Consider the following 12,389-nt stretch of genomic DNA (forward strand, 5'->3'; position numbering starts at 1 on the left):
CAATGTTCAATTCAGAGGCAGAAATACCCCGACCTCCACCCTGAATATAAACAATCGACCAGCCCAGCCCATGCTCTGGCCAAACACATTTTATAGATTTTTTTGTTTTATAAGGGCTTGCAAAAAGTCGATACGATTAACAGCCAGCTTTTAATATATAAGGGCTCTCAACCTCCTGAGCGATCAGATTATTCACCTGTATGTGTCCCAATTATCAATGTTTTGTTTATTGATCGTGTAACAACAGGGCTACATGTGCCTTTCAGTTTTTTAAGTTGAATCGAACAATGAATTAACAAAAAGCAACACATCAAAACAAAAAGTGTTAGCTAATCCTGACTGGTAGAACAGCATGTCTCAATTCAGAAAATTAATAGAATACATCTTTGTTCGCGCACAGGATGGAATCAGGCCTCTGAGTAAATACGAATTCCATGATGGTAAGAAGGGACCAGCACGCCCTTAGAGGAAGCCTGGGTCAGAGGAGATGCACAAATTACCAGTGCAGCAAAGTAGCGACCACTGGGCTCTTGGACACTCCTGAGCTCACCATGTTTTAAATGTGCAAATGACTTATTACACGTTTGCTGGTATTTCTGTTACTGTTGCCGCCCCTCCTAATCAAGGTAACTCTGGCAGATTAGGAATAATGGGTTGTCAGTGAGTGTTAATCCCCATCCGTGCTGTGTTATTCTGCCTGAGGGTCATCAAACAATGTTGGAGGTAAAGTGGACAATATAACTCCAGTGAAATCCTGAAGTTGTTTTCTTCCATCAATTATTTCCTCCAAAATCATAGCATGTCGGTGTAGAAAAACTGCGGGTTTTCCATTAGAAGCACTTTTTTTTTTGTTATCTCACCCTCACTATAGGTGTAGTGAGACCTTTTGCTTTCTCTTACGCCGTTTCCTAAGAAAGGCGATTATATCTCTCTGCTGCCACCATGTGGCCAAACAGTGAATGTACATGCTCGCAATTGGTATGGCAAAACACCTCAAAATAGTGGCCATCTTGTTTCATCAAACATTCAGTCATCCTTTAGAAAACACACATAGATGCACATGAAAATCCATGTTCACACTAAGAAATGCATTCATAAAATCAATAATACACATGAGACATGGCGTGTTTTAGGATAAGGCCATGAATCACTTGACCATTTATAAAATATTGAAGTGTTGCCACAAGTAAATTTTGACATCGACCATCTGCAGGGACGCGTGAAAGCAGTGGGAGTTACCAGGACACAAAAGACGCCCATAATCAAATGCCAGGACTGAAGGAAATTGGCGGGCAAATTGTGCAAAGGCGAAGAAGAAGTCCAATGAGATATATTACGCGGCCATTTCCAAAGCAGTGTAAATTGCACAAATAGCCAGTGAATGGGTGGTGTATAGCTCAGTGGCAACGCGCTCCTCTTGGAAGCAAGACGACGCATAGCAACACAGGCCTCTGCTTAGAAACCTCGTCGGTACTAAGCACGCAATAGCAAACAAATACATTTATAATTAGAGGGAATCAGACATGTGTGCGCGAACATGCTCTTCACTCACCTCCATGCAGTGTTCTTGGTTTACACTGCAGAGTTCACGCAATGCATGCCAATAAGGTCGGACCTAGGTTTGCACGCATTGTTTGCTTTTCGTTGTATAAATGCTTCCCACAGTGGACATATGGTGAGGGCCTTTAACATTAATTTAAATGGAATCTTCCAGCCTTTGGCTCGTGCTAAAATGAGTAGAAATCTGAAGGAATCCCAAGTATTAATGTCAGCATCAAAGTCAGATGCTGGAGTTATTGTATCTTTTCATGGGAGGTGGGGAATATAGGGCAAGTGGAAATGGCAATTTTATTTCATGCTCCAGCTTTACATTACAAAAAAAATTGAAAAGGCCTCAACGTGATAAAAAAGGACAAACAGGTGGTTGTTACCTTTAAGTCTGTATTTACACCTGTTTTGCCAGCCTAAGGAGAGCCATGCCCAACTTAGCACCAAAGTTAGATGCAGTGTGTGCATTGACACACCAACATACGTGCAAATGACTAAATAAGTAATCACTTCAAATGTCCATGAATTCATGAATGAAAGCATGCATCATGCCTTCGTAGGATGGCCCATTACAACATTTTGAAACATTCGCATCTCATTTCTTTTCTTTGCAGGCATTCTTCATACGATTTCTAAATGTGTTCTGCAACTTTTTCCTGCTTGTTTTTTTTTCCAATGTTTACTTGTCAATATTAAAACATGTTTCAAATTCAGGTGCTATGACATTTCGAAGATGAATAAGTTAGGCATGACATCAATAGTCATTCATTGAATGAGTGCTCCAGCTCAGCATTCATGGTGATTTGAGAGTCTCATGTGTACTGGCTTTAACATTTAGGTAACAGAACATATTATGAACCACTTATAACAATGGTCGTATGTATTACCTTTGGCAGGCAACAAGACCAGCAATGACATTTTCCAGAGAGCATATGGGGAACATCTTTCTTTTTTGAAGTTAGCAATCGCCTTTGCATATCTTGAGATAGGAAGTGAGGTGTCCATGATGGCCGGCTTCTCCCACCTGCTGCTTGTTGCTGGGCCCAGCGATGGTGTGCTAACCTAGCATCCACACTCTTTTGGCAAGGGCTTCTCACATGTATTTAAAATCTGCCCTACCTCTCAAATAGTAGGCGGGCAGCAACTAAAACACCATGGGCCTCATCACAAGTCTGGTAGTAATCCAACACTATTACCACCGGGCGCTAATAGTGTTCCCACTGAGTCGATCGGTAGAATTTGCGTCGGACCACAACCTGGTGTGAATCCGACCCCGGCAGTAAAGTATTAGCGCCTGGCAGTAACTGTGCCAAAATAAGGGCTACTCTGGAGGAAGTGGTGCTAATACCGCTACTGCCACCAATCCCTGCGCTATTAGAAATGGAACATGAAGCATTGCAGCAGCCGTTTCGAAAAACACAATCCTTCAACTATCTCCACATTCTGCAGCCATCCAGTCCTGGTTATCAGCTAAAATGTCTCAGGAGTGGTCAAGAGGCAAGGAGGCAGAAAATTGCCTTAGTAAACCCAAATTCAGCTAGGGGAGCTTGTTGTCCTCACAGGCGAGGTCGTCTCCCACTGTGATGAACTCTATGGCTGTCGCCAACTCAAGACCACTGGTCACGCAGGACAACCATCTGGACTTCCATCTCCCAGAAGGTGACAGCAGTATCCAGCGTACCCCATGATGGAGAGGACTGCTGCAAGCCATAGAATCACCTGAGAGTCAGGGTGCGGCGACTGCTGTCCTAACACCGGCAGGAGTCCCTGATGACTGGAGGAGGCACTGTAAAGCCACTGGTCCTCACAACCTGGGAGGATAAATGTAGCATGCTGCTGGACCTTGAAAGCATAGATGGAGTTGGCAGTGCAGAGGCGGGTGCCACCAGCCAGGAGGCAGGAGGTGAGTCAACCCACCACAACAGAAATGCATGCAAAAATGGCATCCCAGCATAAGATGCCCAAGTGGACAGGGACACAAGTCAGCAGCACCCGAAGCTGTGCAAGCCAACAGGGCAGACTGAAGGGATGGCACATCAGCTACCCTCCACATCAGCGCCAACACTCCCCAGAGAGTCCTCCGCACTGCCAGCGACAACACTCCCCAGAGTGCCCTCCACGCTGCCAGCGCAAATGGACACCAGAACCAGAGACGTGGGTACTCCCACAAATGGCTCCCCTGCATTCAGCCCTGGGCCAGTGCAGAGCCCCGCACACACACAGCACAATACAACACGCAGCAGGCAGTTGGGGAGGCTAAAAAGACATGGAGCACAGACAAAGCCAGATGGAGGAGATTGGCCACACACACACCACACACCTTCATGCTATCAGGGACAGTATTCAGGGGGCTACCCGCAGGTTTATGCATTCCATTGCATGGAACAGGGCCGAGATGACCACCAACACATCCAACCTTACACTGTATGCCCAATATGTCAGTGAAATGGCAGAAGGCATCTCTGCACTGGCAGAAGCCATCCGGCAAAGAAAACGGAAATGCAAAGGTGGCAGAACCTGGGGACAGACTCCATCCCATCCACATCCTCCACACCTCCAGAGGGGTCAAAGCAGGGCATGCCACGACAACAGTCAAAGCACCTTCTGCGCCCAAGATCACCAGGGGCTGGCAGGGGTGGGGGGAGCCATGGTATGATAGACTCTGGGACACTTATTTCCTTGAGCGGCCATGCTGGGGTGTTGGTGGGGGAGGGCGGATGGGGAATAGTGTAATGGGTGTTGATGGGCAGGTGGGATAGTGTGATAGGGAAATTCACCCCCTCCTCCTCCTCCTATGAGGTACATGACACAGAAGAAGGTCAGGAGATGCCGTGAATGTTCATTCTATTTCGTTACCAATTCCTAGTGCTCCTATGATCAATAAGTATGATATGATATGATTGGTTATTTACAAATGTGCTTAATACCCAGAGGTTTCTAAGCGTGGACCAGGGGATCGAACCTGTTTTGCTTCGTGACGTCTTGCTTCCAAAGCAAGCCTGTTGCCCCTGAGCTATCCTCCCAAGGTCATCCTGTCAAGAGGTACCCATTCAGCCAGCCCTACAGATTAAGGGGGCCTCATCACGAGTTGGGTGGCCGGCGTTAATAGCCCTAGCACCAAATCCCTGGCGCTAATAGCGCGGGATCACAGGTTTGGCGGAACGGGTATTGCCCATTCCCCACTGAGCCCATTTGGGAATTCCCCATTCCCCATTCCCCATTGGGCTCAATGGGGAATTTTCACGCTCTTACCGCCGGCAGATTTCCCGCCGGCGGTAATAGAGCACATTTTCAGCGGATTTCCCCCCAGCTCAGAGCTGGGGAGAAATCTGCCGAAGCCCTTATTTGGCAGACCCTTAAATCCGGCGGTAATACACTACCGCCAGATTTAAGGGTTACAGCCAAACTCGTGATGAGGCCCTAGGTGTGGTACAAATCTTCCCCAGATTGGACGAAGAACCTCAGGCTGCAACTAATGAGACCTCAATTGACAGTATTGACTAAAGCGCTGAGAATCCAAAGCTGCTGACATCATTAGAGACACCACACTTAACAGCGTTAGACAGGAAGCACACGTGCCATCCGCCCATCGGGACACAAACATACACTTGAATACGTGAAGAACACGAGCGTTCAGTTCTATAGTTAGAGGACAGATACATATTCATACTGTCAATGATTTTATTATTTGTCATTAGCTGAACACAGTAATGTAACAAAGCTTGTAGATGCTTACACACAAATAACCTTATGTAATGGCGGGGGCACCTATGGGACCTGACAGAGCCAAGTATGACTAACATATAAAGAACATAGAATAGCCTTGACACTGTAGGAACCGCACAATGTTTTTGGAAAATTACAACAGGCCACAAACCTCTCAGCAAGAGCTGAAATGAGGTGATTTTATGTTGGATGAGAGCAAAAGTGTGAAACAGGACCCGCTGTCAAGGCCACCAGATACGAGAGACAATCCATTCCCTGAACGCAGTAGCACCGGCTGCAAAAAATTCTAATAATTCTTCATAATTCAGAGCTTCAAATCGTGGTCTCCGAACACGTGACCCAGCCGACTCAGACAACGGACAGAAACCAGCGCTGGGACAGGGAGTTGATCCCATGCCGCTGGACAGAAACTTACAACAAAGATGTTACAACATGAGAAAAGTGTTGCACAAGATGAATGAGCACTCTCATAATCTAAGGTGGTGCACACACATTACTATACAGACATACAGTCGCTCTTACTACCTTTAGAAGGTACACCAAGAGTTGAGAACCTTTGCGGATCCCAGGCCTGGGGAGGTCAGCTCTAGCCAATCACAGTTCAGGCTCCTAGAAGTGCGTAGCAACAGGCAAGAACCAATGGTAAGACCCTCACACTGCAACCTTGTTAGAAGTAGCAATTTAGGGATGGACCAGGCCATCCAGCTGACATGCGAGAGACAGTAGATTAACATGTATTGTGCCCACTTTAGGTGGACTACCACTCAGTACCCAATTCAATGCTTCAATAGGTTTTTTGTAGAGGGGTCCAGGGTGTGACGTCACTATGATGCAACTTTAGGACAAAACTGGCCTGTGAGCCAGGAGACATTGAGTGGGCCTCAGATTTCTTCTATCCTGGTACTGATCCCTGTTGGTTTTGCTGTAATAAACCGCAGTTTAATCTTGTTGTCTGGCTGGGACTACGTTCCTTTTGGGGGAAGGTGTTGGGCCTTCCAAGAATCTGCAAACTCCTAGTAGCCCTCAAACCTACCTAGTAGTTTTCCCCAACAGGGTGTTGGTGGGGGCAGGAGGGTCGGAGGATAGTTGGGCCACTTCATTCCATAAAAAAGCGTTAAAATTTATCAATGCGTGGACATTCATGATTGTGTCTTTGACGTGTTTATTGATTAGGGTGGTTTCACACAGTGGTGCATGGCTTGTGCCATGTGAAAGTGTCAAAAGAAATTGTCTATCATACCATGGCGTGCCATTCTCCCATCCCTGGCAATGCATGTATTTGCCTCAGCCACATATCCATGCAGAGGGTAGCAGAACATTTCTCTTTAGGCAGATATTGTGCAACATTGCACACACAAGCACAATATTGCCAACTTCTTCTGCAGCGTACATTAGGGCTTCATCCGTACGGTCAAGGCAGCGGAAACATGCCTTCAGGAGACAGACGGTACGCTCAATGCACACACGGGTCCGGCTGTGAGTGTGGCTCTAGACATTCTCTCCCAGTGTTTGTGGATCATGCACAGGGGTCATTAGTCAGGTCATCTGTGGGTATCCAGAGTCACATGCATGGGGGAGGCACAGGCATTAGTCATGGTGTACAGTGTGGGTGTGGACTTACACAATATCTGGTCAATGGACTACTTGTGCATGCACATAGACCTTCATTTCACGGCATGTGTCTCTTCTATGTCTGTGTATGAAGTGTCATTCATGCCATGCACTGTTTGTGCTTCACATGCACCCTATTCCCTTGCAGCATATGTTACGTACAGTGTCTGTTGGTGACATGTGCAGCAGACATGGTGACTGTCATGTGGCTGTGTATTTACACCATACATGTGGCATGCTGGGTTCCCCATTTCCTCTCCCTGGGCATCTGGTGGCAATGGGTAGGCATTGTGGGCTGGCGGGACATGGGTGAATGTCTGTGGCACTGGTAGGGATGTTGTGCTATGTGGCATTTTGGCCATTTGTCTGCATTGCTTTGATGGGTTCATGTTCCATTGTGGTAACTGTTGTCATGTTGGTGTATTTCGTTGATCATGTATGTCTACTGATGCTTCTCCAAGCAGGTACATACATCATATGCTTGCTCCCTGGTTTGTACTGTGATGTTGGTGTGGGAGGTAGTCAAGTCAGGATTTCTCATTTGCTTGTCATGCCATCCTTTGTGTGGTCCTTCAACCCCCGACCCCATTGTGGGCATTTGACCCAGGGTGCATTGGTGCTCGCTTTTGTACTCACCCACTATCAAGGTCCGTTGTCCTCTGTGCCTCTCCATGTATCCTTGCAGTGTGTTATTCCATAGGACCATAGCATTGTGGGTGGAACCAGGGTAGCAGTCATAGTAGTAGGTGATGAGGAGGGTGGGGTCGCAGGTCACCAGCACAATCATGGAGTGGTGGTGCTTGCGGTTTCGTTACAGTGCTTCATGGACCAGCACAATATGGGTTTAATCCAGGGCAGCAATCTTATTTGGCATTTGGGCAATGGCATAGAACTGTGCCTTTATGGCATTTACCTGGACTGGTGTGGAGATGTGATGTTGGACTTGCCGCACTGCACAGAATGTGCCATGCTGTGCATCAAAGCCACAGAGTGCTGGCAGGTGCCATTTCAAAGGAATTGTAGTAGAACAGATCCTAGTTTCAGCAGTGCAGTCATAGATGTCCGGACGTTGATCATGCTCCCTATGTCATCCTCTGTTGTGGTGAGCAGCTCTGTTATGGTGTTCCCGTTGAGGTGGTACAGGGTGATCAATTGGCTGTCAGTTAGGGTCCAAGGTGAGTGCCGGACCCTGGGGATCGGGGCACGCCTTGCTTGGCCTCTCCTCCTCCTCCTGCCCACCAAACCCTTTACCCCTGTACTCCCTGTGTCCGGTCTGGTTGTCCAGCCTTTCTACTTCTAAGTGCAGTAAGAGCAGCTTCCTGTCCCAACTCACAGTGGTTAGTGGCAGCATGGTGTTGTAAACAGTGTTTGGGGTAGGGATGTGCTTTATGTAGTCCTCTCGGCTGGATTGGGATCTCCTGTGGCTTCATTTCAGGCACCTGTCTTCTGGAGGTAAGTGCACCATGTTTTTGCCAGTATTTGCGCCAGTTTTTGGCACTATTACTGAGGGACATGGACTTATGATGTGGCGGTGTTTGAGCCTTGTATTAGTGCCGACTGTAATAGTGCTGGCTGTAATTGCCCCAGCTGATTTTTCAGTCAGTGGTTTTTGCGCTGGCTCATGATACAGTCGAGCGGTATTGGTGGCGCCAATTTTATTACTGCCCCTTTTAGGGGTCACTGGCAGAATTGTGATGAGGCCCACAATACCTTGTTGTGCATCCTTCCCAAAATACTGTAACCAAGCAAACCCCATCTCCCGTGAGGTGTACCCATAAGCCAGTGATGATCCACAACATTTTTATTTTGTGGCTGCTGGCAAAGAAGCATTAAGTCCTGGCCATGAGTGCAACATGGAGATATTACCGCTAAGAGATGGGGAACACGTATGCATTCTGCTCCCTGTGGTCAAGTATCCAAGTATCTTGCCTGGGTGACCCTGCATTGGCAAACCTTTGTTATGCTAGATGCAGAGATCTTCAACAGCCGCCTCTCTCCTGGCATTGTTGAAGTGTAAATATAAAATGGCAGTTGGCCCTAACCATTGCTTGTACCACAGCTCTTGAAGCACCAGGAAAGTGTTGCACAGTCACCATTTAACTAATCTATGTTTAAGACCAATGACAGGGAACACCTGTGCATGGTTAATCAGGGGGCAGTCCTTGGGGGCAGAGCTTGTTGTCTATATAAACAAGTGGCATTTTGATAGTGGTGTAGGTGTTTGGAGGCAGGAAGGAAGCGGTGGAGAGAGTTGGGGGCAAAACAGATGGAGATTGTGGTGGAAGGTCACTGGAGAGAGTTGAGCAGAAAGAGAAAGAGAGAGCAAACAGAGAGAAGATGGAGAGTAGTAAGGTGGTGGGCGAAACATCAAGGTAAGAGTTTAGAATAGACAGAGAGCAAAATGAGAGGACAGAAGAAGGAGCTTAGATGATGGTGAAGGTGGCATTAAGGCCGAGGAGGTGGCACTATAGGAAAGGCAGAAGGGTGTTTTAAGGAGGCAGTTGGGAGAGGATCTCAGGAAGAGGAGAGGAGGAACATCAGGGAGAAGTATGGAAGAGGAGAGGAGGAAAGGACTGTTTAGGAGGAGCTCAGAGTAGATCAGAGGGAGGTGAGGGCCACATTAAGAGTGAGGGGTATGAGTGGTGTAGGGCCAGAATTATGACCATGTGCCAGAATGTTGTGAACACATTCAGTTGTTACTGTATCACTGTTACTCAGCAAAATGTTTCTGATTGGTGTACACGTTTTACTGGAAGCAGTAAAACCCTGCAATATTGCCCTGCAATAGTCATCTACAATGTGAGGCTGAATGTTATTTTCTTTTTAAACGTTAACCAAAGGTTGGATGCTTCTGCATTCAGCCAGGATGCAGGATGGCACTGATGGGACTGAGCCACTTTTTCATAGTGGGCATCTATGTGTGAAAATTGGCCGGTTTGAAATTCTTACGCAGCACAAACTGATTCACATCGTACTATTGAAGTGTATCACTGCCCCTTCCTGTCTCCCGCAAATATGCAGAGGCCAGCTGTCCAGCAGCAGTCGCCCATTCTGATGTTATATGCCTGGATGCAGTCAGCAGCCTAGAGTATTGTAGCATGCCGCCAGAGGCGTTGCTAGGGGGTGGCTTAGGGGGCTATAGCCCCGGGTCTTTTGGTTTTAGCCCCGGATAGAATCTCAGGGGCTTCAACCAAAAGGCTACCTACCCCCGAGTCCCGACAGCCCCGACATTAGCATAGCCACAGATCTTTTCCAGACCTACAACACCCCTGCATGCAGCAATGGACTGCCCTGTTTGTCAAAACATACATATTAGGATTTATTCCAAACCTACACAATATTTTGTGTGAAATGGAGATCAAATGAAAGTATAATTGGCTCAGGCTAGATGTTCTACTCAGTGGTGGTGCATGCTATTGCTTTCCTTTAGAAATTGCTGCTCATCTTCCAATCCCCTCCCCCCCCACCAGTGCATTCTTGCAGAATAGAAACCCAGAACTTGTCAGATCCAGTCTGGGTGGTGGCAACGAAAATACAAAGATTATTTATTTTATATATTATTTCTTTCAATGTCCATGTAGGATAGACTTAGTTGATTTGTGTATTGGGTTGGAACTTCAAATTTGAGATTGTTAGCATGAGAGAACTTGATGCGGATGCATTTGATTAGACCGAACAAGAACTGTTTGAATCATAAATCACTGAAGCCCCTACTACAGCATCCTCTCTTGTGTCCCCACCCATCAAAGACTATTTCTTTCGATTCCCTACCCCTTCTCTCAGCCCCCTCTCTGTCCTCACTAATGAGGGATTTGACCCCTCACCAACCCATTCCATCCCCCTTAGCTATGCTTAATGGGGTGGCTCCATTCCCCATTTCCCTGCCCTAACACCGACCGGCATGATGCCCGCTAACAAACTCCACCACTCCACATCAGCCCCACTTGCCCTCTAATCCCACTTAAAGCTCAATGCCCCCAAACCTAGCCTTCCAATCACTTTACCTTCACTTCTGTGGCACAACTCACTCCACCTCTTGGCCCGGTGCAGCGAAAACTGGATAAAAATGCATACTACTCCTTCAGTCATAAAATGTTTCCTGTGCAAGCCGGACTGCTGCCTGTTGATTCGGCTACCCATATTCTAGGAAGATGGATTTGACAAGTATTTCTTTACCAAATATGGGTAGAACCCTTGATAGGCAGGTTGGTGAGATAAACAAACAATACTGAAACCACATATGCCATTATATAACACGTCATAGCACATTTTATAACATAGCATAGCAAGGAATGAAAAAGGCATGAATGGCATAGCAAAGACAAGAGGTCACAGAAACACATGAATAAGGCCTAACAAGTCAGAAAACCTAGTGTCCTCCCCGTGCTCAAACAACTGACCTCTGCAGGCAGTTTACAGCGGAATGTCTCAACTTTATATCATAAAATGTGGCCTCCTTCTCCTCTCTCTCTCTCTCTCTCTCTCTCTCTCTTTCTCTCTCTCTCTCTCTCTCTTCCTTCTCTCTCTTTCTATCTCCCTCTTGCACTGTCTTTTTCTTAAACAGCTACATTGTACCCTTAATCCATCAAGAATATGGGAACTGGCAGATGGGAGAGGGGAAGTCTGGAGACTCTAATCATTACCATAACAGAAGTGCTAAGGGGGATGGTCGGCATGCACCTGTGGACCAGATAACAGGCAGCCTGAGATATGAAACCCACAGGCACGCCTCTCATCTTCCTTCAAGTCTGATTACAAGTGTGGCAGCATTACCTCTGCTAATGCTCTCAAACTCACTTAGTGTGGTAAGCATGCAGTAATCAGAAGTGACCACATGATTTTGAATCATGTGGACCCTTCTGTTATCTCCCATTTTGGAGACCATAGGTCTCTGTTGTAAGTGATTTCAATCCAGCACTCCAAGTCAACGCCTAGTATGGGATGCCCAATGGAAACCCTTATTTATATATATTTATGTCAAAGTTCGTTTAATTCTGGAAGATGTACCCTTATATAACGCCCCTCTCTTTGAATCCCCCCGGTTTCACTGAACCAAGAAATAGGTTTGTTTTGCAAATTAAAAGATTTATTTGAAGAATTGAACAATATATATATATCACACTTTTGTGAATATGAATATGAAGAATATCTGAATATCACACTTAAGAATATGAACAATGATCAGCAGTGGGTAATATCACAATATCAACAATCTCTTTAATCAATTAGGAGTAGGAATAGGAAGAATAGTGAAGCAGAGAATATTTTGTGTGGTTCAAGGAATTTGCAATGATAGGTAGAAATGCAACACAGAAATAAACTTGATATGAATTTTAACCAAAGACAATGTGATCACTTTTTCCCTATGTTATTACGCACTACCCCCAGTATGCAATATGAAGAGGTGGAAGAGGGCACACAGGTTTCAGGAATAACTGATATGAAAGAATGCAGTTCAATCCCAATTCCCCCAGCAAGCTTAGAGAGAAAAGGAATGCTTTAAG

At 46.3% G+C, this 12,389-nt stretch overlaps 1 protein-coding gene across 2 annotated transcripts in view; it reads left to right on the top strand.

Moving 5' to 3' along the window:
* PPP1R1A (protein phosphatase 1 regulatory inhibitor subunit 1A) overlaps positions 1 to 12,389 on the top strand; it is a 542,291-nt gene that overhangs the window by 438,164 nt on the left and 91,738 nt on the right. The gene's annotated exons all lie outside the window — the stretch shown is intronic.

This window comes from Ambystoma mexicanum, chromosome 3q (assembly GCF_040938575.1).
Source record: "Ambystoma mexicanum isolate Mex_15411 chromosome 3q, UKY_AmexF1_1, whole genome shotgun sequence".
NCBI lineage: Eukaryota > Metazoa > Chordata > Amphibia > Caudata > Ambystomatidae > Ambystoma > Ambystoma mexicanum.